Source organism: Lissotriton helveticus, chromosome 8, assembly GCF_964261635.1.
Source record: "Lissotriton helveticus chromosome 8, aLisHel1.1, whole genome shotgun sequence".
Taxonomy (NCBI): domain Eukaryota; kingdom Metazoa; phylum Chordata; class Amphibia; order Caudata; family Salamandridae; genus Lissotriton; species Lissotriton helveticus.
The window spans coordinates 1542807661-1542834909 of record NC_136069.1 but is presented as its reverse complement, the minus strand read 5'-3'; the positions used below and the strand labels follow the sequence as shown (position 1 = coordinate 1542834909).

The 27249-nt window shown below is 42.7% G+C and overlaps 22 non-coding genes across 22 annotated transcripts; all 22 read left to right on the top strand.

Annotated features, from left to right (window-relative positions):
• The first annotated feature begins 3069 nt into the window (after positions 1-3069).
• On the top strand, positions 3070-3152 carry TRNAL-UAG (transfer RNA leucine (anticodon UAG)). The gene has a single exon. It is a non-coding gene; the product is annotated as a tRNA-Leu (tRNA).
• Positions 3153-5165: 2013 nt separating this feature from the next.
• On the top strand, positions 5166-5248 carry TRNAL-UAG (transfer RNA leucine (anticodon UAG)). The gene has a single exon. It is a non-coding gene; the product is annotated as a tRNA-Leu (tRNA).
• Positions 5249-7261: 2013 nt separating this feature from the next.
• TRNAL-UAG (transfer RNA leucine (anticodon UAG)) lies at positions 7262-7344 on the top strand. The gene has a single exon. It is a non-coding gene; the product is annotated as a tRNA-Leu (tRNA).
• Positions 7345-9358: 2014 nt separating this feature from the next.
• TRNAL-UAG (transfer RNA leucine (anticodon UAG)) lies at positions 9359-9441 on the top strand. Its single transcript has one exon. It is a non-coding gene; the product is annotated as a tRNA-Leu (tRNA).
• A 2012-nt stretch (positions 9442-11453) lies between these two features.
• On the top strand, positions 11454-11536 carry TRNAL-UAG (transfer RNA leucine (anticodon UAG)). The gene has a single exon. It is a non-coding gene; the product is annotated as a tRNA-Leu (tRNA).
• A 632-nt stretch (positions 11537-12168) lies between these two features.
• Positions 12169-12251, top strand: TRNAL-CAG (transfer RNA leucine (anticodon CAG)). The gene has a single exon. It is a non-coding gene; the product is annotated as a tRNA-Leu (tRNA).
• A 189-nt stretch (positions 12252-12440) lies between these two features.
• On the top strand, positions 12441-12523 carry TRNAL-AAG (transfer RNA leucine (anticodon AAG)). The gene has a single exon. It is a non-coding gene; the product is annotated as a tRNA-Leu (tRNA).
• Positions 12524-15646: 3123 nt separating this feature from the next.
• Positions 15647-15729, top strand: TRNAL-UAG (transfer RNA leucine (anticodon UAG)). The gene has a single exon. It is a non-coding gene; the product is annotated as a tRNA-Leu (tRNA).
• A 631-nt stretch (positions 15730-16360) lies between these two features.
• Positions 16361-16443, top strand: TRNAL-CAG (transfer RNA leucine (anticodon CAG)). The gene has a single exon. It is a non-coding gene; the product is annotated as a tRNA-Leu (tRNA).
• A 189-nt stretch (positions 16444-16632) lies between these two features.
• On the top strand, positions 16633-16715 carry TRNAL-AAG (transfer RNA leucine (anticodon AAG)). Its single transcript has one exon. It is a non-coding gene; the product is annotated as a tRNA-Leu (tRNA).
• A 1026-nt stretch (positions 16716-17741) lies between these two features.
• On the top strand, positions 17742-17824 carry TRNAL-UAG (transfer RNA leucine (anticodon UAG)). Its single transcript has one exon. It is a non-coding gene; the product is annotated as a tRNA-Leu (tRNA).
• Positions 17825-18456: 632 nt separating this feature from the next.
• TRNAL-CAG (transfer RNA leucine (anticodon CAG)) lies at positions 18457-18539 on the top strand. Its single transcript has one exon. It is a non-coding gene; the product is annotated as a tRNA-Leu (tRNA).
• A 189-nt stretch (positions 18540-18728) lies between these two features.
• TRNAL-AAG (transfer RNA leucine (anticodon AAG)) lies at positions 18729-18811 on the top strand. Its single transcript has one exon. It is a non-coding gene; the product is annotated as a tRNA-Leu (tRNA).
• Positions 18812-20552: 1741 nt separating this feature from the next.
• On the top strand, positions 20553-20635 carry TRNAL-CAG (transfer RNA leucine (anticodon CAG)). Its single transcript has one exon. It is a non-coding gene; the product is annotated as a tRNA-Leu (tRNA).
• Positions 20636-22648: 2013 nt separating this feature from the next.
• TRNAL-CAG (transfer RNA leucine (anticodon CAG)) lies at positions 22649-22731 on the top strand. The gene has a single exon. It is a non-coding gene; the product is annotated as a tRNA-Leu (tRNA).
• Positions 22732-22920: 189 nt separating this feature from the next.
• On the top strand, positions 22921-23003 carry TRNAL-AAG (transfer RNA leucine (anticodon AAG)). The gene has a single exon. It is a non-coding gene; the product is annotated as a tRNA-Leu (tRNA).
• A 1026-nt stretch (positions 23004-24029) lies between these two features.
• Positions 24030-24112, top strand: TRNAL-UAG (transfer RNA leucine (anticodon UAG)). Its single transcript has one exon. It is a non-coding gene; the product is annotated as a tRNA-Leu (tRNA).
• A 632-nt stretch (positions 24113-24744) lies between these two features.
• On the top strand, positions 24745-24827 carry TRNAL-CAG (transfer RNA leucine (anticodon CAG)). Its single transcript has one exon. It is a non-coding gene; the product is annotated as a tRNA-Leu (tRNA).
• A 189-nt stretch (positions 24828-25016) lies between these two features.
• On the top strand, positions 25017-25099 carry TRNAL-AAG (transfer RNA leucine (anticodon AAG)). The gene has a single exon. It is a non-coding gene; the product is annotated as a tRNA-Leu (tRNA).
• A 1026-nt stretch (positions 25100-26125) lies between these two features.
• On the top strand, positions 26126-26208 carry TRNAL-UAG (transfer RNA leucine (anticodon UAG)). The gene has a single exon. It is a non-coding gene; the product is annotated as a tRNA-Leu (tRNA).
• A 632-nt stretch (positions 26209-26840) lies between these two features.
• On the top strand, positions 26841-26923 carry TRNAL-CAG (transfer RNA leucine (anticodon CAG)). The gene has a single exon. It is a non-coding gene; the product is annotated as a tRNA-Leu (tRNA).
• Positions 26924-27112: 189 nt separating this feature from the next.
• Positions 27113-27195, top strand: TRNAL-AAG (transfer RNA leucine (anticodon AAG)). Its single transcript has one exon. It is a non-coding gene; the product is annotated as a tRNA-Leu (tRNA).
• Positions 27196-27249: the final 54 nt, after the last annotated feature.

Genomic DNA, 27249 nt, shown 5'->3' with positions numbered 1-27249 from the left:
AATTGGCAGTGCATAAAATATCTGAATAAGTACCAAACTTCAGTTTCAACTGCAAATGAATTTGCCCAATTCTGTCTTCAAGCTCTTATAATATTCTTCTAGCACTAGTGGTGTTTTATGTGTTTTTTGGGGGGTGCCTAAAAAATCCCTTTTATTGAAGAAATGGCTTACATTCAGTCTTGTGATATTTTTGGTTTCCAATAAGTAGATTTTTAATTTTATGTAACCACATTTTCTAATGATCCATTCAAGAGATGTTTCCACTATGAAATGAAGAGCAAGGGGAAAGAGCAAAAATGATAGAGCGAGTGAGTGAGATGGGGTGTTGAGGAAGGAGAAAATGAAACAAAGACAGAGTGAGTGAACGGCAGGTAGGCATAGAAGAGGAGACTAGAAGTGAAAGTGACTTGCTTTTCCCTGCTCTTGACCTCCCACCCATCTCAAACCAATCACAAACATACCTTCTATGCAACGTTGGTATGCAGAACTTCACTCCTCAGCCAGTGAGGGTGAGTCCCAAGCCAGGGGCTAGAGAGCAAAAGAATGGATGTGCTCAGACGTTCCTTGCTAGGGACAGTTGATCTGAAACAAGGCCTGCTCTCTTGTTTCCAGCAAGGATCTAGAAATTCTGCATGAATGTGCAAGGCACATTGACAGCATAAATTTGCATAAACTGCCCCACCTTCTGCCTTCCTACTTCCTGAGCAGTAGTTGTTTGTGTATAGAGAGAAAGGTCGCAGGCAAGGTAATTTTGTGAGTAGGATACAGAACCCTAAATAGCTGGTGAGAGGTATAAGTTATTCTAAAAGCATAAAAACAGTACACCTGTGAAATGAAATGCTTTCATATGTGATCTTCTGTGTTTATTGTCCTGTGCAAAAAGTTGCACCTTGTGTTTGAAGGTTGAAATTATTTCAAGCTTGCATGGACGCAGAAATTTCTGAGTGACTTTTATACATTTCTTAGGACTCTTCTCTGTCAGGATGGCCGTGGTCTAAGGCGCTGTGTTTAGGCCGCAGTCTTCTCTGGAGGCGTGGGTTCGAATCCCACTTCTGAAATGACTTTTGGAGATATAATCTTCTTCATCAGGATAACATCTGATGGAAGTTGCTTCTGTTCGTCTTCACCTGGGACGTTATTCTGTCCTCGTCTAGTCAAGAGAGCTTGGGTTTCTCATATATTTCTGTTGTACAAAGTCTTGCTGATAAAGTGCAATCCTTACCAAATGAGCTTATGACCCATGTAAGAGCTCATCTAGAAGAGTCATTCTCTTGTATTCCTTGGCCAGACAGGCAATACAAATTTGGAAGAATGCCAAGCACCTGGTAGACAGCTGGACTCCAGCACACTTACAGCAATTTCCTCAGGGCAGTGATCAGGGGCTGCTTAGATTTGCGAATTCCACCCTATGTTGTGACATTGAGATCCCTTGTTGAATTTGCTTTAGTCAGCCAAGATGTGGCTATTGACTCAATTTCAAAGCAGCTTTGGGCCGTTCAAGTGGCTGGTGAATAGCACTTTCTCTTTGTACTCATTAAAGGTCTAAAGAGTTCTTCATAGGTACTGCTCTGTATGGATTGTTCAAAGATCTGTTGGAAATGCTTATAATGGGATAAATAAATTGAGGGCATGCCTTTTCGGTACCCCACTTGCATGGCTGTCTGGCTTGTGGAAGGTGCTGCAAATGCAAGTCAGGATGGCCGAGTGGTCTTAGACGCTGCGTTCAGGTAGCAGTCTCTTCTGGAGGCGTGGGTTCAAATCCCACTTCTGACAAACCTGTGTTTAATCTTCTTTTTTCTTGAGTCAGAAAATCAGATCATTTCCCTCACATGGGCTTATATGGTTGTCTTTTTGGAAAAGTGCAGTGAGTTTTTTTCTTGTTATAGCCACTCATGGCCTAAGATGTGTGTTTTTGTTGTTCACACTATCTTTCTCACTATGTAGAAGAACAACCAACATGTGGTCAGGATGGCCGAGTGGTCTAAGCTGCTGCATTAAGGCCGCAGTCTCCCCTGGAGGCATGGGTTCGAATTCCACTTCTGACAAATCTTTAAGTCCATTTTGTCTCTGCGTTCCTTCAGAATCTCAGCTAAAAATTGGCAGTGCATAAAATATCTGAATAAGTACCAAACTTCAGTTTCAACTGCAAATGAATTTGCCCAATTCTGTCTTCAAGCTCTTATAATATTCTTCTAGCACTAGTGGTGTTTTATGTGTTTTTTGGGGGGTGCCTAAAAAATCCCTTTTATTGAAGAAATGGCTTACATTCAGTCTTGTGATATTTTTGGTTTCCAATAAGTAGATTTTTAATTTTATGTAACCACATTTTCTAATGATCCATTCAAGAGATGTTTCCACTATGAAATGAAGAGCAAGGGGAAAGAGCAAAAATGATAGAGCGAGTGAGTGAGATGGGGTGTTGAGGAAGGAGAAAATGAAACAAAGACAGTGAGTGAACGGCAGGTAGGCATAGAAGAGGAGACTAGAAGTGAAAGTGACTTGCTTTTCCCTGCTCTTGACCTCCCACCCATCTCAAACCAATCACAAACATACCTTCTATGCAACGTTGGTATGCAGAACTTCACTCCTCAGCCAGTGAGGGTGAGTCCCAAGCCAGGGGCTAGAGAGCAAAAGAATGGATGTGCTCAGACGTTCCTTGCTAGGGACAGTTGATCTGAAACAAGGCCTGCTCTCTTGTTTCCAGCAAGGATCTAGAAATTCTGCATGAATGTGCAAGGCACATTGACAGCATAAATTTGCATAAACTGCCCCACCTTCTGCCTTCCTACTTCCTGAGCAGTAGTTGTTTGTGTATAGAGAGAAAGGTCGCAGGCAAGGTAATTTTGTGAGTAGGATACAGAACCCTAAATAGCTGGTGAGAGGTATAAGTTATTCTAAAAGCATAAAAACAGTACACCTGTGAAATGAAATGCTTTCATATGTGATCTTCTGTGTTTATTGTCCTGTGCAAAAAGTTGCACCTTGTGTTTGAAGGTTGAAATTATTTCAAGCTTGCATGGACGCAGAAATTTCTGAGTGACTTTTATACATTTCTTAGGACTCTTCACTGTCAGGATGGCCGAGTGGTCTAAGGCGCTGTGTTTAGGCCGCAGTCTTCTCTGGAGGCGTGGGTTCGAATCCCACTTCTGAAATGACTTTTGGAGATATAATCTTCTTCATCAGGATAACATCTGATGGAAGTTGCTTCTGTTCGTCTTCACCTGGGACGTTATTCTGTCCTCGTCTAGTCAAGAGAGCTTGGGTTTCTCATATATTTCTGTTGTACAAAGTCTTGCTGATAAAGTGCAATCCTTACCAAATGAGCTTATGACCCATGTAAGAGCTCATCTAGAAGAGTCATTCTCTTGTATTCCCTGGCCAGACAGGCAATACAAATTTGGAAGAATGCCAAGCACCTGGTAGACAGCTGGACTCCAGCACACTTACAGCAATTTCCTCAGGGCAGTGATCAGGGGCTGCTTAGATTTGCGAATTCCACCCTATGTTGTGACATTGAGATCCCTTGTTGAATTTGCTTTAGTCAGCCAAGATGTGGCTATTGACTCAATTTCAAAGCAGCTTTGGGCCGTTCAAGTGGCTGGTGAATAGCACTTTCTCTTTGTACTCATTAAAGGTCTAAAGAGTTCTTCATAGGTACTGCTCTGTATGGATTGTTCAAAGATCTGTTGGAAATGCTTATAATGGGATAAATAAATTGAGGGCATGCCTTTTCGGTACCCCACTTGCATGGCTGTCTGGCTTGTGGAAGGTGCTGCAAATGCAAGTCAGGATGGCCGAGTGGTCTAAGACGCTGCGTTCAGGTAGCAGTCTCTTCTGGAGGCGTGGGTTCAAATCCCACTTCTGACAAACCTGTGTTTAATCTTCTTTTTTCTTGAGTCAGAAAATCAGATCATTTCCCTCACATGGGCTTATATGGTTGTCTTTTTGGAAAAGTGCAGTGAGTTTTTTTCTTGCTATAGCCACTCATGGCCTAAGATGTGTGTTTTTGTTGTTCACACTATCTTTCTCACTATGTAGAAGAACAACCAACATGTGGTCAGGATGGCCGAGTGGTCTAAGGCGCTGCGATAAGACCGCAGTCTCTCCTGGAGGCGAGGGTTCGAATCCCATTTCTGACAAAACTTTAAGTCCATTTTGTCTCTGCGTTCCTTCAGAATCTCAGCTAAAAATTGGCAGTGCATATAATATCTGAATAAGTACCAAACTTCAGTTTCAACTGCAAATGAATTTGCCCAATTCTGTCTTCAAGCTCGTATAATATTGTTCTAGCACTAGTGGTGTTTTATGTGTTTTTTGGGGGGTGCCTAAAAAATCCCTTTTATTGAAGAAATGGCTTACATTCAGTCTTGTGATATTTTTGGTTTCCAATAAGTAGATTTTTAATTTTATGTAACCTCATTTTCTAATGATCCATTCAAGAGATGTTTCCACTATGAAATGAAGAGCAAGGGGAAAGAGCACAAATGATAGAGCCAGTGAGTGAGATGGGGTGTTGAGGAAGGAGAGAATGAAACAAAGACAGAGTGAGTGAACGGCAGGTAGGCATAGAAGAGGAGACTAGAAGTGAAGGTGACTTGCTTTTCCCTGCTCTTGACCTCCCACCCATCTCAAACCAATCACAAACATACCTTCTATGCAACGTTGGTATGCAGAACTTCACTCCTCAGCCAGTGAGGGTGAGTCCCAAGCCAGGGGCTAGAGAGCAAAAGAATGGATGTGCTCGGACGATCCTTGCTAGGGACAGTTGATCTGAAACAAGGCCTGCTCTCTTGTTTCCAGCAAGGATCTAGAAATTCTGCATGAATGTGCAAGGCACAATGACAGCATAAATTTGCATAAACTGCCCCACCTTCTGCCTTCCTACTTCCTGAGCAGTAGTTGTTTGTGTATAGAGAGAAAGGTCGCAGGCAAGGTAATTTTGTGAGTAGGATACAGAACCCTAAATAGCTGGTGAGAGGTATAAGTTATTCTAAAAGCATAAAAACAGTATACCTGTGAAATGAAATGCTTTCATATGTGATCTTCTGTGTTTATTGTCCTGTGCAAAAAGTTGCACCTTGTGTTTGAAGGTTGAAATTATTTCAAGCTTGCATGGACGCAGAAATTTCTGAGTGACTTTTATACATTTCTTAGGACTCTTCACTGTCAGGATGGCCGAGTGGTCTAAGGCGCTGTGTTTAGGCCGCAGTCTCCTCTGGAGGCGTGGGTTCGAATCCCACTTCTGAAATGACTTTTGGAGATATAATCTTCTTCATCAGGATAACATCTGATGGAAGTTGCTTCTGTTCGTCTTCACCTGGGACGTTATTCTGTCCTCGTCTAGTCAAGAGAGCTTGGGTTTCTCATATATTTCTGTTGTACAAAGTCTTGCTGATAAAGTGCAATCCTTACCAAATGAGCTTATGACCCATGTAAGAGCTCATCTAGAAGAGTCATTCTCTTGTATTCCCTGGCCAGACAGGCAATACAAATTTGGAAGAATGCCAAGCACCTGGTAGACAGCTGGACTCCAGCACACTTACAGCAATTTCCTCAGGGCAGTGATCAGGGGCTGCTTAGATTTGCGAATTCCACCCTATGTTGTGACATTGAGATCCCTTGTTGAATTTGCTTTAGTCAGCCAAGATGTGGCTATTGACTCAATTTCAAAGCAGCTTTGGGCCGTTCAAGTGGCTGGTGAATAGCACTTTCTCTTTGTACTCATTAAAGGTCTAAAGAGTTCTTCATAGGTACTGCTCTGTATGGATTGTTCAAAGATCTGTTGGAAATGCTTATAATGGGATAAATAAATTGAGGGCATGCCTTTTCGGTACCCCACTTGCATGGCTGTCTGGCTTGTGGAAGGTGCTGCAAATGCAAGTCAGGATGGCCGAGTGGTCTAAGACGCTGCGTTCAGGTAGCAGTCTCTTCTGGAGGCGTGGGTTCAAATCCCACTTCTGACAAACCTGTGTTTAATCTTCTTTTTTCTTGAGTCAGAAAATCAGATCATTTCCCTCACATGGGCTTATATGGTTGTCTTTTTGGAAAAGTGCAGTGAGTTTTTTTCTTGCTATAGCCACTCATGGCCTAAGATGTGTGTTTTTGTTGTTCACACTATCTTTCTCACTATGTAGAAGAACAACCAACATGTGGTCAGGATGGCCGAGTGGTCTAAGGCGCTGCGATAAGGCCGCAGTCTCTCCTGGAGGCGAGGGTTCGAATCCCATTTCTGACAAAACTTTAAGTCCATTTTGTCTCTGCGTTCCTTCAGAATCTCAGCTAAAAATTGGCAGTGCATATAATATCTGAATAAGTACCAAACTTCAGTTTCAACTGCAAATGAATTTGCCCAATTCTGTCTTCAAGCTCGTATAATATTGTTCTAGCACTAGTGGTGTTTTATGTGTTTTTTGGGGGGTGCCTAAAAAATCCCTTTTATTGAAGAAATGGCTTACATTCAGTCTTGTGATATTTTTGGTTTCCAATAAGTAGATTTTTAATTTTATGTAACCTCATTTTCTAATGATCCATTCAAGAGATGTTTCCACTATGAAATGAAGAGCAAGGGGAAAGAGCACAAATGATAGAGCCAGTGAGTGAGATGGGGTGTTGAGGAAGGAGAGAATGAAACAAAGACAGAGTGAGTGAACGGCAGGTAGGCATAGAAGAGGAGACTAGAAGTGAAGGTGACTTGCTTTTCCCTGCTCTTGACCTCCCACCCATCTCAAACCAATCACAAACATACCTTCTATGCAACGTTGGTATGCAGAACTTCACTCCTCAGCCAGTGAGGGTGAGTCCCAAGCCAGGGGCTAGAGAGCAAAAGAATGGATGTGCTCGGACGATCCTTGCTAGGGACAGTTGATCTGAAACAAGGCCTGCTCTCTTGTTTCCAGCAAGGATCTAGAAATTCTGCATGAATGTGCAAGTCACAATGACAGCATAAATTTGCATAAACTGCCCCACCTTCTGCCTTCCTACTTCCTGAGCAGTAGTTGTTTGTGTATAGAGAGAAAGGTCGCAGGCAAGGTAATTTTGTGAGTAGGATACAGAACCCTAAATAGCTGGTGAGAGGTATAAGTTATTCTAAAAGCATAAAAACAGTATACCTGTGAAATGAAATGCTTTCATATGTGATCTTCTGTGTTTATTGTCCTGTGCAAAAAGTTGCACCTTGTGTTTGAAGGTTGAAATTATTTCAAGCTTGCATGGACGCAGAAATTTCTGAGTGACTTTTATACATTTCTTAGGACTCTTCACTGTCAGGATGGCCGAGTGGTCTAAGGCGCTGTGTTTAGGCCGCAGTCTCCTCTGGAGGCGTGGGTTCGAATCCCACTTCTGAAATGACTTTTGGAGATATAATCTTCTTCATCAGGATAACATCTGATGGAAGTTGCTTCTGTTCGTCTTCACCTGGGACGTTATTCTGTCCTCGTCTAGTCAAGAGAGCTTGGGTTTCTCATATATTTCTGTTGTACAAAGTCTTGCTGATAAAGTGCAATCCTTACCAAATGAGCTTATGACCCATGTAAGAGCTCATCTAGAAGAGTCATTCTCTTGTATTCCCTGGCCAGACAGGCAATACAAATTTGGAAGAATGCCAAGCACCTGGTAGACAGCTGGACTCCAGCACACTTACAGCAATTTCCTCAGGGCAGTGATCAGGGGCTGCTTAGATTTGCGAATTCCACCCTATGTTGTGACATTGAGATCCCTTGTTGAATTTGCTTTAGTCAGCCAAGATGTGGCTATTGTCTCAATTTCAAAGCAGCTTTGGGCCGTTCAAGTGGCTGGTGAATAGCACTTTCTCTTTGTACTCATTAAAGGTCTAAAGAGTTCTTCATAGGTACTGCTCTGTATGGATTGTTCAAAGATCTGTTGGAAATGCTTATAATGGGATAAATAAATTGAGGGCATGCCTTTTCGGTACCCCACTTGCATGGCTGTCTGGCTTGTGGAAGGTGCTGCAAATGCAAGTCAGGATGGCCGAGTGGTCTAAGACGCTGCGTTCAGGTAGCAGTCTCTTCTGGAGGCGTGGGTTCAAATCCCACTTCTGACAAACCTGTGTTTAATCTTCTTTTTTCTTGAGTCAGAAAATCTGATCATTTCCCTCACATGGGCTTATATGGTTGTCTTTTTGGAAAAGTGCAGTGAGTTTTTTTCTTGCTATAGCCACTCATGGCCTAAGATGTGTGTTTTTGTTGTTCACACTATCTTTCTCACTATGTAGAAGAACAACCGACATGTGGTCAGGATGGCCGAGTGGTCTAAGGCGCTGCGTTAAGGCCGCAGTCTCTCCTGGAGGCGAGGGTTCGAATCCCATTTCTGACAAAACTTTAAGTCCATTTTGTCTCTGCGTTCCTTCAGAATCTCAGCTAAAAATTGGCAGTGCATATAATATCTGAATAAGTACCAAACTTCAGTTTCAACTGCAAATGAATTTGCCCAATTCTGTCTTCAAGCTCGTATAATATTCTTCTAGCACTAGTGGTGTTTTATGTGTTTTTTGGGGGGGTGCCTAAAAAATCCCTTTTATTGAAGAAATGGCTTACATTCAGTCTTGTGATATTTTTGGTTTCCAATAAGTAGATTTTTAATTTTATGTAACCTCATTTTCTAATGATCCATTCAAGAGATGTTTCCACTATGAAATGAAGAGGAAGGGGAAAGAGCACAAATGATAGAGCCAGTGAGTGAGATGGGGTGTTGAGGAAGGAGAGAATGAAACAAAGACAGAGTGAGTGAACGGCAGGTAGGCATAGAAGAGGAGACTAGAAGTGAAGGTGACTTGCTTTTCCCTGCTCTTGACCTCCCACCCATCTCAAACCAATCACAAACATACCTTCTATTCAACGTTGGTATGCAGAACTTCACTCCTCAGCCAGTGAGCGTGAGTCCCAAGCCTGGGGCTAGAGAGCAAAAGAATGGATGTGCTCAGACGTTCCTTGCTAGGGACAGTTGATCTGAAACAAGGCCTGCTCTCTTGTTTCCAGCAAGGATCTAGAAATGCTGCATGAATCTGCAAGGCATATTGACAGCATAAATTTGCATAAACTGCCCCACCTCCTGCCTTCCTACTTCCTGAGCAGTAGTTGTTTGTGTATAAAGAGAGAGGTCGCAGGCAAGGTAATTTTGTGAGTAGGATACAGAACCCTAAATAGCTGGTGAGAGGTATAAGTTATTCTAAAAGCATAAAAACAGTACACCTGTGAAATGAAATGCTTTCATATGTGATCTTCTGTGTTTATTGTCCTGTGCAAAAAGTTGCACCTTGTGTTTGAAGGTTGAAATTATTTCAAGCTTGCATGGACGCAGAAATTTCTGAGTGACTTTTATACATTTCTTAGGACTCTCCACTGTCAGGATGGCCGAGTGGTCTAAGGCGCTGTGTTTAGGCCGCAGTCTCCTCTGGAGGTGTGGGTTCGAATCCCACTTCTGACATGACTTTTGGAGATATAATCTTCTTCATCAGGATAACATCTGATGGAAGTTGCATCTGTTCGTCTTCACCTGGGACGTTATTCCGTCCTCGTCTAGTCAAGAGAGCTTGGGTTTCTCATATATTTCTGTTGTACAAAGTCTTGCTGATGAAGTGCAATCCTTACCAAATGAGCTTAGGACCCATGTAAGAGCTCATCTAGAAGAGTCATGCTCTTGTATTCCCTGGCCAGACAGGCCATGCAAATTTGGAAGAATGCCAAGCACCTGGTAGACAGCTGTACTCCAGCACACTTACAGCAATGTCCTCAGGGCTGTGATCAGGGGCTGCTTAGATTTGCGTATTCCACCCTATGTTGTGACATTGAGCTCCCTTGTTGAATTTGCTTTAGTCAGCCAAGATGTGGCTGTTGACTCAATTTCAAAGCAGCTTTGGGCCGTTCAAGTGGCTGGTGAATAGCACTTTCTCTTTGTACGCTTTAAAGGTCTAAAGAGTTCTTCATAGGTACTGCTCTGTATGGATTGTCAAAGATCTGTTGGAAATGCTTATAATGGGATAAATAAATTGAGGGCATGCCTTTTCGGTACCCCACTTGCATGGCTGTCTGGCTTGTGGAAGGTGCTGCAAATGCAAGTCAGGATGGCTGAGTGGTCTAAGACGCTGCGTTCAGGTAGCAGTCTCTTCTGGAGGCGTGGGTTCAAATCCCACTTCTGACAAACCTGTGTTTAATCTTCTTTTTTCTTGAGTCAGAAAATCAGATCATTTCCCTCACATGGGCTTATATGGTTGTCTTTTTGGAAAAGTGCAGTGAGTTTTTTTCTTGCTATAGCCACTCATGGCCTAAGATGTGTGTTTTTGTTGTTCACACTATCTTTCTCACTATGTAGAAGAACAACCAACATGTGGTCAGGATGGCCGAGTGGTCTAAGCCGCTGCATTAAGGCCGCAGTCTCTCCTGGAGGCATGGGTTCGAATCCCACTTCTGACAAAACTTTAAGTCCATTTTGTCTCTGCGTTCCTTCAGAATCTCAGCTAAAAATTGGCAGTGCATAAAATATCTGAATAAGTACCAAACTTCAGTTTCAACTGCAAATGAATTTGCCCAATTCTGTCTTCAAGCTCTTATAATATTCTTCTAGCACTAGTGGTGTTTTATGTGTTTTTTGGGGGGTGCCTAAAAAATCCCTTTTATTGAAGAAATGGCTTACATTCAGTCTTGTGATATTTTTGGTTTCCAATAAGTAGATTTTTAATTTTATGTAACCACATTTTCTAATGATCCATTCAAGAGATGTTTCCACTATGAAATGAAGAGCAAGGGGAAAGAGCAAAAATGATAGAGCGAGTGAGTGAGATGGGGTGTTGAGGAAGGAGAAAATGAAACAAAGACAGAGTGAGTGAACGGCAGGTAGGCATAGAAGAGGAGATTAGAAGTGAAAGTGACTTGCTTTTCCCTGCTCTTGACCTCCCACCCATCTCAAACCAATCACAAACATACCTTCTATGCAACGTTGGTATGCAGAACTTCACTCCTCAGCCAGTGAGGGTGAGTCCCAAGCCAGGGGCTAGAGAGCAAAAGAATGGATGTGCTCAGACGTTCCTTGCTAGGGACAGTTGATCTGAAACAAGGCCTGCTCTCTTGTTTCCAGCAAGGATCTAGAAATTCTGCATGAATGTGCAAGGCACATTGACAGCATAAATTTGCATAAACTGCCCCACCTTCTGCCTTCCTACTTCCTGAGCAGTAGTTGTTTGTGTATAGAGAGAAAGGTCGCAGGCAAGGTAATTTTGTGAGTAGGATACAGAACCCTAAATAGCTGGTGAGAGGTATAAGTTATTCTAAAAGCATAAAAACAGTACACCTGTGAAATGAAATGCTTTCATATGTGATCTTCTGTGTTTATTGTCCTGTGCAAAAAGTTGCACCTTGTGTTTGAAGGTTGAAATTATTTCAAGCTTGCATGGACGCAGAAATTTCTGAGTGACTTTTATACATTTCTTAGGACTCTTCACTGTCAGGATGGCCGAGTGGTCTAAGGCGCTGTGTTTAGGCCGCAGTCTTCTCTGGAGGCGTGGGTTCGAATCCCACTTCTGAAATGACTTTTGGAGATATAATCTTCTTCATCAGGATAACATCTGATGGAAGTTGCTTCTGTTCGTCTTCACCTGGGACGTTATTCTGTCCTCGTCTAGTCAAGAGAGCTTGGGTTTCTCATATATTTCTGTTGTACAAAGTCTTGCTGATAAAGTGCAATCCTTACCAAATGAGCTTATGACCCATGTAAGAGCTCATCTAGAAGAGTCATTCTCTTGTATTCCCTGGCCAGACAGGCCATACAAATTTGGAAGAATGCCAAGCACAAGGTAGACAGCTGGACTCCAGCACACTTACAGCAATTTCCTCAGGGCAGTGATCAGGGGCTGCTTAGATTTGCGAATTCCACCCTATGTTGTGACATTGAGATCCCTTGTTGAATTTGCTTTAGGCAGCCAAGATGTGGCTATTGACTCAATTTCAAAGCAGCTTTGGGCCGTTCAAGTGGCTGGTGAATAGCACTTTCTCTTTGTACTCATTAAAGGTCTAAAGAGTTCTTCATAGGTACTGCTCTGTATGGATTGTTCAAAGATCTGTTGGAAATGCTTATAATGGGATAAATAAATTGAGGGCATGCCTTTTCGGTACCCCACTTGCATGGCTGTCTGGCTTGTGGAAGGTACTGCAAATGCAAGTCAGGATGGCCGAGTGGTCTAAGGCGCTGCGTTCAGGTCGCAGTCTCTTCTGGAGGCGTGGGTTCAAATCCCACTTCTGACAAGCCTGTGTTTAATCTTCTTTTTTTTTGAGGGAGAAAATCAGATCATTTCCCTCACATGGGCTTATATGGTTGTCTTTTTGGAAAAGTGCAGTGAGTTTTTTTCTTGCTATAGCCACTCATGGCCTAAGATGTGTGTTTTTTTTGTTCACACTATCTTTCTCACTATGTAGATGAACAAGCAACATGTGGTCAGGATGGCCGAGTGGTCTAAGGCGCTGCGTTAAGGCCGCAGTCTCTCCTGGAGGCGTGGGTTCGAATCCCACTTCTGACAAAACTTTAAGTCCATTTTGTCTCTGCGTTCCTTCAGAATCTCAGCCAAAAATTGGCAGTGCATATAATATCTGAATAAGTACCAAACTTCAGTTTCAACTGCAAATGAATTTGCCCAATTCTGTCTTCAAGCTCGTATAATATTCTTCTAGCACTAGTGGTGTTTTATGTGTTTTTTGGGGGGTGCCTAAAAAATCCCTTTTATTGAAGAAATGGCTTACATTCAGTCTTGTGATATTTTTGGTTTCCAATAAGTAGATTTTTAATTTTATGTAACCTCATTTTCTAATGATCCATTCAAGAGATGTTTCCACTATGAAATGAAGAGCAAGGGGAAAGAGCACAAATGATAGAGCCAGTGAGTGAGATGGGGTGTTGAGGAAGGAGAGAATGAAACAAAGACAGAGTGAGTGAACGGCAGGTAGGCATAGAAGAGGAGACTAGAAGTGAAGGTGACTTGCTTTTCCCTGCTCTTGACCTCCCACCCATCTCAAACCAATCACAAACATACCTTCTATGCAACGTTGGTATGCAGAACTTCACTCCTCAGCCAGTGAGGGTGAGTCCCAAGCCAGGGGCTAGAGAGCAAAAGAATGGATGTGCTCGGACGTTCCTTGCTAGGGACAGTTGATCTGAAACAAGGCCTGCTCTCTTGTTTCCAGCAAGGATCTAGAAATTCTGCATGAATGTGCAAGGCACATTGACAGCATAAATTTGCATAAACTGCCCCACCTTCTGCCTTCCTACTTCCTGAGCAGTAGTTGTTTGTGTATAGAGAGAAAGGTCGCAGGCAAGGTAATTTTGTGAGTAGGATACAGAACCCTAAATAGCTGGTGAGAGGTATAAGTTATTCTAAAAGCATAAAAACAGTATACCTGTGAAATGAAATGCTTTCATATGTGATCTTCTGTGTTTATTGTCCTGTGCAAAAAGTTGCACCTTGTGTTTGAAGGTTGAAATTATTTCAAGCTTGCATGGACGCAGAAATTTCTGAGTGACTTTTATACATTTCTTAGGACTCTTCACTGTCAGGATGGCCGAGTGGTCTAAGGCGCTGTGTTTAGGCAGCAGTCTCCTCTGGAGGCGTGGGTTCGAATCCCACTTCTGAAATGACTTTTGGAGATATAATCTTCTTCATCAGGATAACATCTGATGGAAGTTGCTTCTGTTCGTCTTCACCTGGGACGTTATTCTGTCCTCGTCTAGTCAAGAGAGCTTGGGTTTCTCATATATTTCTGTTGTACAAAGTCTTGCTGATAAAGTGCAATCCTTACCAAATGAGCTTATGACCCATGTAAGAGCTCATCTAGAAGAGTCATTCTCTTGTATTCCCTGGCCAGACAGGCAATACAAATTTGGAAGAATGCCAAGCACCTGGTAGACAGCTGGACTCCAGCACACTTACAGCAATTTCCTCAGGGCAGTGATCAGGGGCTGCTTAGATTTGCGAATTCCACCCTATGTTGTGACATTGAGATCCCTTGTTGAATTTGCTTTAGTCAGCCAAGATGTGGCTATTGACTCAATTTCAAAGCAGCTTTGGGCCGTTCAAGTGGCTGGTGAATAGCACTTTCTCTTTGTACTCATTAAAGGTCTAAAGAGTTCTTCATAGGTACTGCTCTGTATGGATTGTTCAAAGATCTGTTGGAAATGCTTATAATGGGATAAATAAATTGAGGGCATGCCTTTTCGGTACCCCACTTGCATGGCTGTCTGGCTTGTGGAAGGTGCTGCAAATGCAAGTCAGGATGGCCGAGTGGTCTAAGACGCTGCGTTCAGGTAGCAGTCTCTTCTGGAGGCGTGGGTTCAAATCCCACTTCTGACAAACCTGTGTTTAATCTTCTTTTTTCTTGAGTCAGAAAATCAGATCATTTCCCTCACATGGGCTTATATGGTTGTCTTTTTGGAAAAGTGCAGTGAGTTTTTTTCTTGCTATAGCCACTCATGGCCTAAGATGTGTGTTTTTGTTGTTCACACTATCTTTCTCACTATGTAGAAGAACAACCAACATGTGGTCAGGATGGCCGAGTGGTCTAAGGCGCTGCGTTAAGGCCGCAGTCTCTCCTGGAGGCGAGGGTTCGAATCCCATTTCTGACAAAACTTTAAGTCCATTTTGTCTCTGCGTTCCTTCAGAATCTCAGCTAAAAATTGGCAGTGCATATAATATCTGAATAAGTACCAAACTTCAGTTTCAACTGCAAATGAATTTGCCCAATTCTGTCTTCAAGCTCGTATAATATTCTTCTAGCACTAGTGGTGTTTTATGTGTTTTTTGGGGGGGTGCCTAAAAAATCCCTTTTATTGAAGAAATGGCTTACATTCAGTCTTGTGATATTTTTGGTTTCCAATAAGTAGATTTTTAATTTTATGTAACCTCATTTTCTAATGATCCATTCAAGAGATGTTTCCACTATGAAATGAAGAGGAAGGGGAAAGAGCACAAATGATAGAGCCAGTGAGTGAGATGGGGTGTTGAGGAAGGAGAGAATGAAACAAAGACAGAGTGAGTGAACGGCAGGTAGGCATAGAAGAGGAGACTAGAAGTGAAGGTGACTTGCTTTTCCCTGCTCTTGACCTCCCACCCATCTCAAACCAATCACAAACATACCTTCTATTCAACGTTGGTATGCAGAACTTCACTCCTCAGCCAGTGAGCGTGAGTCCCAAGCCTGGGGCTAGAGAGCAAAAGAATGGATGTGCTCAGACGTTCCTTGCTAGGGACAGTTGATCTGAAACAAGGCCTGCTCTCTTGTTTCCAGCAAGGATCTAGAAATTCTGCATGAATCTGCAAGGCATATTGACAGCATAAATTTGCATAAACTGCCCCACCTCCTGCCTTCCTACTTCCTGAGCAGTAGTTGTTTGTGTATAAAGAGAGAGGTCGCAGGCAAGGTAATTTTGTGAGTAGGATACAGAACCCTAAATAGCTGGTGAGAGGTATAAGTTATTCTAAAAGCATAAAAACAGTACACCTGTGAAATGAAATGCTTTCATATGTGATCTTCTGTGTTTATTGTCCTGTGCAAAAAGTTGCACCTTGTGTTTGAAGGTTGAAATTATTTCAAGCTTGCATGGACGCAGAAATTTCTGAGTGACTTTTATACATTTCTTAGGACTCTCCACTGTCAGGATGGCCGAGTGGTCTAAGGCGCTGTGTTTAGGCCGCAGTCTCCTCTGGAGGTGTGGGTTCGAATCCCACTTCTGACATGACTTTTGGAGATATAATCTTCTTCATCAGGATAACATCTGATGGAAGTTGCATCTAATCGTCTTCACCTGGGACGTTATTCCGTCCTCGTCTAGTCAAGAGAGCTTGGGTTTCTCATATATTTCTGTTGTACAAAGTCTTGCTGATGAAGTGCAATCCTTACCAAATGAGCTTAGGACCCATGTAAGAGCTCATCTAGAAGAGTCATGCTCTTGTATTCCCTGGCCAGACAGGCCATGCAAATTTGGAAGAATGCCAAGCACCTGGTAGACAGCTGTACTCCAGCACACTTACAGCAATGTCCTCAGGGCTGTGATCAGGGGCTGCTTAGATTTGCGTATTCCACCCTATGTTGTGACATTGAGCTCCCTTGTTGAATTTGCTTTAGTCAGCCAAGATGTGGCTGTTGACTCAATTTCAAAGCAGCTTTGGGCCGTTCAAGTGGCTGGTGAATAGCACTTTCTCTTTGTACGCTTTAAAGGTCTAAAGAGTTCTTCATAGGTACTGCTCTGTATGGATTGTCAAAGATCTGTTGGAAATGCTTATAATGGGATAAATAAATTGAGGGCATGCCTTTTCGGTACCAAACTTGCATGGCTGTCTGGCTTGTGGAAGGTGCTGCAAATGCAAGTCAGGATGGCCGAGTGGTCTAAGGCGCTGCGTTCAGGTCGCAGTCTCTTCTAGAGGCGTGGGTTCAAATCCCACTTCTGACAAACCTGTGTTTAATCTTCTTTTTTCTTGAGGGAGAAAATCAGATCATTTCCCTCACATGGGCTTATATGGTTGTCTTTTTGGAAAAGTGCAGTGAGTTTTTTTCTTGCTATAGCCACTTATGGCCTAAGATGTGTGTTTTTTTTGTTCACACTATCTTTCTCACTATGTAGATGGACAAGCAACATGTGGTCAGGATGGCCGAGTGGTCTAAGGCGCTGCGTTAAGGCCGCAGTCTCTCCTGGAGGCGTGGGTTCGAATCCCACTTCTGACAAAACTTTAAGTCCATTTTGTCTCTGCGTTCCTTCAGAATCTCAGCAAAAAATTGGCAGTGCATATAATATCTGAATAAGTACCAAACTTCAGTTTCAACTGCAAATGAATTTGCCCAATTCTGTCTTCAAGCTCGTATAATATTCTTCTAGCACTAGTGGTGTTTTATTTGTTTTTTGGGGGGTGCCTAAAAAATCCCTTTTATTGAAGAAATGGCTAATATTCAGTCTTGTGATATTTTTGGTTTCCAATAAGTAGATTTTTAATTTTATGTAACCTCATTTTCTAATGATCCATTCAAGAGATGTTTCCACTATGAAATGAAGAGCAAGGGGAAAGAGCACAAATGATAGAGCCAGTGAGTGAGATGGGGTGTTGAGGAAGGAGAGAATGAAACAAAGACAGAGTGAGTGAACGGCAGGTAGGCATAGAAGAGGAGACTAGAAGTGAAAGTGACTTGCTTTTCCCTGCTCTTGACCTCCCACCCATCTCAAACCAATCACAAACATACCTTCTATGCAACGTTGGTATGCAGAACTTCACTCCTCAGCCAGTGAGGGTGAGTCCCAAGCCAGGGGCTAGAGAGCAAAAGAATGGATGTGCTCAGACGTTCCTTGCTAGGGACAGTTGATCTGAAACAAGGCCTGCTCTCTTGTTTCCAGCAAGGATCTAGAAATTCTGCATGAATCTGCAAGGCACATTGACAGCATAAATTTGCATAAACTGCCCCACCTTCTGCCTTCCTACTTCCTGAGCAGTAGTTGTTTGTGTATAGAGAGAAAGGTCGCAGGCAAGGTAATTTTGTGAGTAGGATACAGAACCCTAAATAGCTGGTGAGAGGTATAAGTTATTCTAAAAGCATAAAAACAGTACACCTGTGAAATGAAATGCTTTCATATGTGATCTTCTGTGTTTATTGTCCTGTGCAAAAAGTTGCACCTTGTGTTTGAAGGTCGAAATTATTTCAAGCTTGCATGGACGCAGAAATTTCTGAGTGACTTTTATACATTTCTTAGGACTCTTCACTGTCAGGATGGCCGAGTGGTCTAAGGTGCTGTGTTTAGGCCGCAGTCTCCTCTGGAGACGTGGGTTCGAATCCCACTTCTGAAATGACTTTTGGAGATATAATCTTCTTCATCAGGTTAACATCTGATGGAAGTTGCATCTGTTCGTCTTCACCTGGGACGTTATTCCGTCTTCGTCTAGTCAAGAGAGCTTGGGTTTCTCATATATTTCTGTTGTACAAACTCTTGCTGATAAAGTGCAATCCTTACCAAATGAGCTTAGGACCCATGTAAGAGCTCATCTAGAAGAGTCATGCTCTTGTATTCCCTGGCCAGACAGGCCATGCAAATTTGGAAGAATGCCAACCACCTGGTAGACAGCTGTACTCCAGCACACTTACAGCAATGTCCTCAGGGCTGTGATCAGGGGCTGCTTAGATTTGCGTATTCCACCCTATGTTGTGACATTGAGCTCCCTTGTTGAATTTGCTTTAGTCAGCCAAGATGTGGCTGTTGACTCAATTTCAAAGCAGCTTTGGGCCGTTCAAGTGGCTGGTGAATAGCACTTTCTCTCTGTACGCTTTAAAGGTCTAAAGAGTTCTTCATAGGTACTGCTCTGTATGGATTGTTCAAAGATCTGTTGGAAATGCTTATAATGGGATAAATAAATTGAGGGCATGCCTTTTCGGTACCAAACTTGCATGGCTGTCTGGCTTGTGGAAGGTGCTGCAAATGCAAGTCAGGATGGCCGAGTGGTCTAAGGCGCTGCGTTCAGGTCGCAGTCTCTTCTGGAGGCGTGGGTTGAAATCCCACTTCTGACAAACCTGTGTTTAATCTTCTTTTTTCTTGAGGGAGAAAATCAGATCATTTCCCTCACATGGGCTTATATGGTTGTCTTTTTGGAAAAGTGCAGTGAGTTTTTTTCTTGCTATAGCCACTTATGGCCTAAGATGTGTGTTTTTTTTGTTCACACTATCTTTCTCACTATGTAGATGGACAAGCAACATGTGGTCAGGATGGCCGAGTGGTCTAAGGCGCTGCGTTAAGGCCGCAGTCTCTCCTGGAGGCGTGGGTTCGAATCCCACTTCTGACAAAACTTTAAGTCCATTTTGTCTCTGCGTTCCTTCAGAATCTCAGCAAAAAATTGGCAGTGCATATAATATCTGAATAAGTACCAAACTTCAGTTTCAACTGCAAATGAATTTGCCCAATTCTGTCTTCAAGCTCGTATAATATTCTTCTAGCACTAGTGGTGTTTTATGTGTTTTTTGGGGGGTGCCTAAAAAATCCCTTTTATTGAAGAAATGGCTTACATTCAGTCTTGTGATATTTTTGGTTTCCAATAAGTAGATTTTTAATTTTATGTAACCTCATTTTCTAATGATCCATTCAAGAGATGTTTCCACTATGAAATGAAGAGCAAGGGGAAAGAGCACAAATGATAGAGCGAGTGAGTGAGATGGGGTGTTGAGGAAGGAGAGAATGAAACAAAGACAGAGTGAGTGAACGGCAGGTAGGCATAGAAGAGGAGACTAGAAGTGAAAGTGACTTGCTTTTCCCTGCTCTTGACCTCCCACCCATCTCAAACCAATCACAAACATACCTTCTATGCAACGTTGGTATGCAGAACTTCACTCCTCAGCCAGTGAGGGTGAATCCCAAGCCAGGGGCTAGAGAGCAAAAGAATGGATGTGCTCAGACGTTCCTTGCTAGGGACAGTTGATCTGAAACAAGGCCTGCTCTCTTGTTTCCAGCAAGGATCTAGAAATTCTGCATGAATGTGCAAGGCACATTGACAGCATAAATTTGCATAAACTGCCCCACCTTCTGCCTTCCTACTTCCTGAGCAGTAGTTGTTTGTGTATAAAGAGAGAGGTCGCAGGCAAGATAATTTTGTGAGTAGGATACAGAACCCTAAATAGCTGGTGAGAGGTATAAGTTATTCTAAAAGCATAAAAACAGTACACCTGTGAAATGAAATGCTTTCATATGTGATCTTCTGTGTTTATTGTCCTGTGCAAAAAGTTGCACCTTGTGTTTGAAGGTTGAAATTATTTCAAGCTTGCATGGACGCAGAAATTTATGAGTGACTTTTATACATTTCTTAGGACTCTTCACTGTCAGGATGGCTGAGTGGTCTAAGGCGCTGTGTTTAGGCTGCAGTCTCCTCTGGAGGCGTGGGTTCGAATCCCACTTCTGAAATGACTTTTGGAGATATAATCTTCTTCATCAGGATAACATCTGATGGAAGTTGCATCTGTTCGTCTTCACCTGGGACGTTATTCCGTCCTCGTCTAGTCAAGATAGCTTGGGTTTCTCATATATTTCTGTTGTACAAAGTCTTGCTGATAAAGTGCAATCCTTACCAAATGAGCTTAGGACCCATGTAAGAGCTCATCTAGAAGAGTCATGCTCTTGTATTCCCTGGCCAGACAGGCCATGCAAATTTGGAAGAATGCCAAGCACCTGGTAGACAGCTGTACTCCAGCACACTTACAGCAATGTCCTCAGGGCTGTGATCAGGGGCTGCTTAGATTTACGTATTCCACCCTATGTTGTGACATTGAGCTCCCTTGTTGAATTTGCTTTAGTCAGCCAAGATGTGGCTGTTGACTCAATTTCAAAGCAGCTTTGGGCCGTTCAAGTGGCTGGTGAATAGCACTTTCTCTTTGTACGCTTTAAAGGTCTAAAGAGTTCTTCATAGGTACTGCTCTGTATGGATTGTTCAAAGATCTGTTGGAAATGCTTATAATGGGATAAATAAATTGAGGGCATGCCTTTTCGGTACCAAATTTGCATGGCTGTCTGGCTTGTGGAAGGTGCTGCAAATGCAAGTCTGGATGGCCGAGTGGTCTAAGGTGCTGCGTTCAGGTCGCAGTCTCTTCTGGAGGCGTGGGTTCAAATCCCACTTCTGACAAACCTGTGTTTAATCTTCTTTTTTCTTGAGGGAGAAAATCAGATCATTTCCCTCACATGGGCTTATATGGTTGTCTTTTTGGAAAAGTGCAGTGAGTTTTTTTCTTGCTATAGCCACTTATGGCCTAAGATGTGTGTTTTTTTTGTTCACACTATCTTTCTCACTATGTAGATGGACAAGCAACATGTGGTCAGGATAGCCGAGTGGTCTAAGCCGCTGCGTTAAGGCCGCAGTCTCTCTTGGAGGCATGGGTTTGAATCCCACTTCTGACAAAACTTTAAGTCCATTTTGTCTCTGCGTTCCTTCAGAATCTCAGCTAAAAATTGGCAGTGCATAAAATATCTGAATAAGTACCAAACTTCAGTTTCAACTGCAAATGAATTTGCCCAATTCTGTCTTCAAGCTCTTATAATATTCTTCTAGCACTAGTGGTGTTTTATGTGTTTTTTGGGGGGTGCCTAAAAAATCCCTTTTATTGAAGAAATGGCTTACATTCAGTCTTGTGATATTTTTGGTTTCCAATAAGTAGATTTTTAATTTTATGTAACCTCATTTTCTAATGATCCATTCAAGAGATGTTTCCACTATGAAATGAAGAGCAAGGGGAAAGAGCAAAAATGATAGAGCGAGTGAGTGAGATGGGGTGTTGAGGAAGGAGAAAATGAAACAAAGACAGAGTGAGTGAACGGCAGGTAGGCATAGAAGAGGAGACTAGAAGTGTAAGTGACTTGCTTTTCCCTGCTCTTGACCTCCCACCCATCTCAAACCAATCACAAACATACCTTCTATGCAACGTTGGTATGCAGAACTTCACTCCTCAGCCAGTGAGGGTGAGTCCCAAGCCAGGGGCTAGAGAGCAAAAGAATGGATGTGCTCAGACGTTCCTTGCTAGGGACAGTTGATCTGAAACAAGGCCTGCTCTCTTGTTTCCAGCAAGGATCTAGAAATTCTGCATGAATGTGCAAGGCACATTGACAGCATAAATTTGCATAAACTGCCCCACCTTCTGCCTTCCTACTTCCTGAGCAGTAGTTGTTTGTGTATAGAGAGAAAGGTCGCAGGCAAGGTAATTTTGTGAGTAGGATACAGAACCCTAAATAGCTGGTGAGAGGTATAAGTTATTCTAAAAGCATAAAAACAGTACACCTGTGAAATGAAATGCTTTCATATGTGATCTTCTGTGTTTATTGTCCTGTGCAAAAAGTTGCACCTTGTGTTTGAAGGTTGAAATTATTTCAAGCTTGCATGGACGCAGAAATTTCTGAGTGACTTTTATACATTTCTTAGGACTCTTCACTGTCAGGATGGCCGAGTGGTCTAAGGCGCTGTGTTTAGGCCGCAGTCTCCTCTGGAGGCTTGGGTTCAAATCCCACTTCTGAAATGACTTTTGGAGATATAATCTTCTTCATCAGGATAACATCTGATGGAAGTTGCTTCTGTTCGTCTTCACCTGGGACTTTATTCTGTCCTCGTCTAGTCAAGAGAGCTTGGGTTTCTCATATATTTCTGTTGTACAAAGTCTTGCTGATAAAGTGCAATCCTTACCAAATGAGCTTATGACCCATGTAAGAGCTCATCTAGAAGAGTCATTCTCTTGTATTCCCTGGCCAGACAGGCCATACAAATTTGGAAGAATGCCAAGCACCTGGTAGACAGCTGGACTCCAGCACACTTACAGCAATTTCCTCAGGGCAGTGATCAGGGGCTGCTTAGATTTGCGAATTCCACCCTATGTTGTGACATTGAGATCCCTTGTTGAATTTGCTTTAGTCAGCCAAGATGTGGCTATTGACTCAATTTCAAAGCAGCTTTGGGCCGTTCAAGTGGCTGGTGAATAGCACTTTCTCTTTGTACTCATTAAAGGTCTAAAGAGTTCTTCATAGGTACTGCTCTGTATGGATTGTTCAAAGATCTGTTGGAAATGCTTATAATGGGATAAATAAATTGAGGGCATGCCTTTTCGGTACCAAACTTGCATGGCTGTCTGGCTTGTGGAAGGTGCTGCAAATGCAAGTCAGGATGGCCGAGTGGTCTAAGGCGCTGTGTTCAGGTCGCAGTCTCTTCTGGAGGCGTGGGTTCAAATCCCACTTCTGACAAACCTGTGTTTAATCTTCTTTTTTCTTGAGGGAGAAAATCAGATCATTTCCCTCACATGGGCTTATATGGTTGTCTTTTTGGAAAAGTGCAGTGAGTTTTTTTCTTGCTATAGCCACTTATGGCCTAAGATGTGTGTTTTTTTTGTTCACACTATCTTTCTCACTATGTAGATGGACAAGCAACATGTGGTCAGGATGGCCGAGTGGTCTAAGGCGCTGCGTTAAGGCCGCAGTCTCTCCTGGAGGCGTGGGTTCGAATCCCACTTCTGACAAAACTTTAAGTCCATTTTGTCTCTGCGTTCCTTCAGAATCTCAGCTAAAAATTGGCAGTGCATATAATATCTGAATAAGTACCAAACTTCAGTTTCAACTGCAAATGAATTTGCCCAATTCTGTCTTCAAGCTCTTATAATATTCGTCTAGCACTAGTGGTGTTTTATGTGTTTTTTGGGGGGTGCCTAAAAAATCCCTTTTATTGAAGAAATGGCTTACATTCAGTCTTGTGATATTTTTGGTTTCCAATAAGTAGATTTTTAATTTTATGTAACCTCATTTTCTAATGATCCATTCAAGAGATGTTTCCACTATGAAATGAAGAGCAAGGGGAAAGAGCACAAATGATAGAGCGAGTGAGTGAGATGGGGTGTTGAGGAAGGAGAGAATGAAACAAAGACAGAGTGAGTGAAGAGCAGGTAGGCATAGAAGAGGAGACTAGAAGTGAAAGTGACTTGCTTTTCCTTGCTCTTGACCTCCCACCCATCTCAAACCAATCACAAACATACCTTCTATGCAACGTTGGTATGCAGAACTTCACTCCTCAGCCAGTGAGGGTGAGTCCCAAGCCAGGGGCTAGAGAGCAAAAGAATGGATGTGCTCAGACGTTCCTTGCTAGGGACAGTTGATCTGAAACAAGGCCTGCTCTCTTGTTTCCAGCAAGGATCTAGAAATTCTGCATGAATGTGCAAGGCACATTGACAGCATAAATTTGCATAAACTGCCCCACCTTCTGCCTTCCTACTTCCTGAGCAGTAGTTGTTTGTGTATAGAGAGAAAGGTCGCAGGCAAGGTAAATATGTGAGTAGGATACAGAACCCTAAATAGCTGGTGAGAGGTATAAGTTATTCTAAAAGCATAAAAACAGTACACCTGTGAAATGAAATGCTTTCATATGTGATCTTCTGTGTTTATTGTCCTGTGCAAAAAGTTGCACCTTGTGTTTGAAGGTTGAAATTATTTCAAGCTTGCATGGACGCAGAAATTTCTGAGTGACTTTTATACATTTCTTAGGACTCTTCACTGTCAGGATGGCCGAGTGGTCTAAGGCGCTGTGTTTAGGCCGCAGTCTCCTCTGGAGGCGTGGGTTCGAATCCCACTTCTGAAATGACTTTTGGAGATATAATCTTCTTCATCAGGATAACATCTGATGGAAGTTGCTTCTGTTCGTCTTCATCTGGGACGTTATTCTGTCCTCGTCTAGTCAAGAGAGCTTGGGTTTCTCATATATTTCTGTTGTACAAAGTCTTGCTGATAAAGTGCAATCCTTACCAAATGAGCTTATGACCCATGTAAGAGCTCATCTAGAAGAGTCATTCTCTTGTATTCCCTGGCCAGACAGGCAATACAAATTTGGAAGAATGCCAAGCACCTGGTAGACAGCTGGACTCCAGCACACTTACAGCAATTTCCTCAGGGCAGTGATCAGGGGCTGCTTAGATTTGCGAATTCCACCCTATGTTGTGACATTGAGATCCCTTGTTGAATTTGCTTTAGTCAGCCAAGATGTGGCTATTGACTCAATTTCAAAGCAGCTTTGGGCCGTTCAAGTGGCTGGTGAATAGCACTTTCTCTTTGTACTCATTAAAGGTCTAAAGAGTTCTTCATAGGTACTGCTCTGTATGGATTGTTCAAAGATCTGTTGGAAATGCTTATAATGGGATAAATAAATTGAGGGCATGCCTTTTCGGTACCCCACTTGCATGGCTGTCTGGCTTGTGGAAGGTACTGCAAATGCAAGTCAGGATGGCCGAGTGGTCTAAGGCGCTGCGTTCAGGTCGCAGTCTCTTCTGGAGGCGTGGGTTCAAATCCCACTTCTGACAAACCTGTGTTTAATCTTCTTTTTTTTTGAGGGAGAAAATCAGATCATTTCCCTCACATGGGCTTATATGGTTGTCTTTTTGGAAAAGTGCAGTGAGTTTTTTTCTTGCTATAGCCACTTACGGCCTAAGATGTGTGTTTTTTTTGTTCAAACTATCTTTCTCACTATGTAGATGGACAAGCAACATTTGGTCAGGATGGCCGAGTGGTCTAAGGCGCTGCGTTAAGGCCGCAGTCTCTCCTGGAGGCGTGGGTTTGAATCCCACTTCTGACAAAACTTTAAGTCCATTTTGTCTCTGCGTTCCTTCAGAATCTCAGCTAAAAATTGGCAGTGCATATAATATCTGAATAAGTACCAAACTTCAGTTTCAACTGCAAATGAATTTGCCCAATTCTGTCTTCAAGCTCCTATAATATTCCTCTAGCACTAGTGGTATTTTATGTGTTTTTTGGGGGGTGCCTAAAAAATCCCTTTTATTGAAGAAATGGCTTACATTCAGTCTTGTGATATTTTTGGTTTCCAATAAGTAGATTTTTAATTTTATGTAACCTCATTTTCTAATGATCCATTCAAGAGATGTTTCCACTATGAAATGAAGAGCAAGGGGAAAGAGCACAAATGATAGAGCCAGTGAGTGAGATGAGGTGTTGAGGAAGGAGAGAATGAAACAAAGACAGAGTGAGTGAACGGCAGGTAGGCATAGAAGAGGAGACTAGAAGTGAAGGTGATTTGCTTTTCCCTGCTCTTGACCTCCCACCCATCTCAAACCAATCACAAACATACCTTCTATGCAACGTTGGTATGCAGAACTTCACTCCTCAGCCAGTGAGGGTGAGTCCCAAGCCAGGGGCTAGAGAGCAAAAGAATGGATGTGCTCAGACGTTCCTTGCTAGGGACAGTTGATCTGAAACAAGGCCTGCTCTCTTGTTTCCAGCAAGGATCTAGAAATTCTGCATGAATCTGCAAGGCACATTGACAGCATAAATTTGCATAAACTGCCCCACCTTCTGCCTTCCTACTTCCTGAGCAGTAGTTGTTTGTGTATAAAGAGAGAGGTCGCAGGCAAGGTAATTTTGTGAGTAGGATACAGAACCCTAAATAGCTGGTGAGAGGTATAAGTTATTCTAAAAGCATAAAAACAGTACACCTGTGAAATGAAATGCTTTCATATGTGATCTTCTGTGTTTATTGTCCTGTGCAAAAAGTTGCACCTTGTGTTTGAAGGTTGAAATTATTTCAAGCTTGCATGGACGCAGAAATTTCTGAGTGACTTTTATACATTTCTTAGGACTCTCCACTGTCAGGATGGCTGAGTGGTCTAAGGCGCTGTGTTTAGGCCGCAGTCTCCTCTGGAGGCGTGGGTTCGAATCCCACTTCTGACATGACTTTTGGAGATATAATCTTCTTCATCAGGATAACATCTGATGGAAGTTGCATCTGTTCGTCTTCACCTGGGACGTTATTCCGTCCTCGTCTAGTCAAGAGAGCTTGGGTTTCTCATATATTTCTGTTGTACAAACTCTTGCTGATAAAGTGCAATCCTTACCAAATGAGCTTAGGACCCATGTAAGAGCTCATCTAGAAGAGTCATGCTCTTGTATTCCCTGGCCAGACAGGCCATGCAAATTTGGAAGAATGCCAAGCACCTGGTAGACAGCTGTACTCCAGCACACTTACAGCAATGTCCTCAGGGCTGTGATCAGGGGCTGCTTAGATTTGCGTATTCCACCCTATGTTGTGACATTGAGCTCCCTTGTTGAATTTGCTTTAGTCAGCCAAGATGTGGCTGTTGACTCAATTTCAAAGCAGCTTTGGGCCGTTCAAGTGGCTGGTGAATAGCACTTTCTCTCTGTACGCTTTAAAGGTCTAAAGAGTTCTTCATAGGTACTGCTCTGTATGGATTGTTCAAAGATCTGTTGGAAATGCTTATAATGGGATAAATAAATTGAGGGCATGCCTTTTCGGTACCAAACTTGCATGGCTGTCTGGCTTGTGGAAGGTGCTGCAAATGCAAGTCAGGATGGCCGAGTGGTCTAAGGCGCTGCGTTCAGGTCGCAGTCTCTTCTGGAGGCGTGGGTTGAAATCCCACTTCTGACAAACCTGTGTTTAATCTTCTTTTTTCTTGAGGGAGAAAATCAGATCATTTCCCTCACATGGGCTTATATGGTTGTCTTTTTGGAAAAGTGCAGTGAGTTTTTTTCTTGCTATAGCCACTTATGGCCTAAGATGTGTGTTTTTTTTGTTCACACTATCTTTCTCACTATGTAGATGGACTAGCAACATGTGGTCAGGATGGCCGAGTGGTCTAAGGCGCTGTGTTAAGGCCGCAGTCTCTCCTGGAGGTGTGGGTTCGAATCCCACTTCTGACAAAACTATAAGTCCATTTGTCTCTGCGTTCCTTCAGAATCTCCGCTAAAAATTGG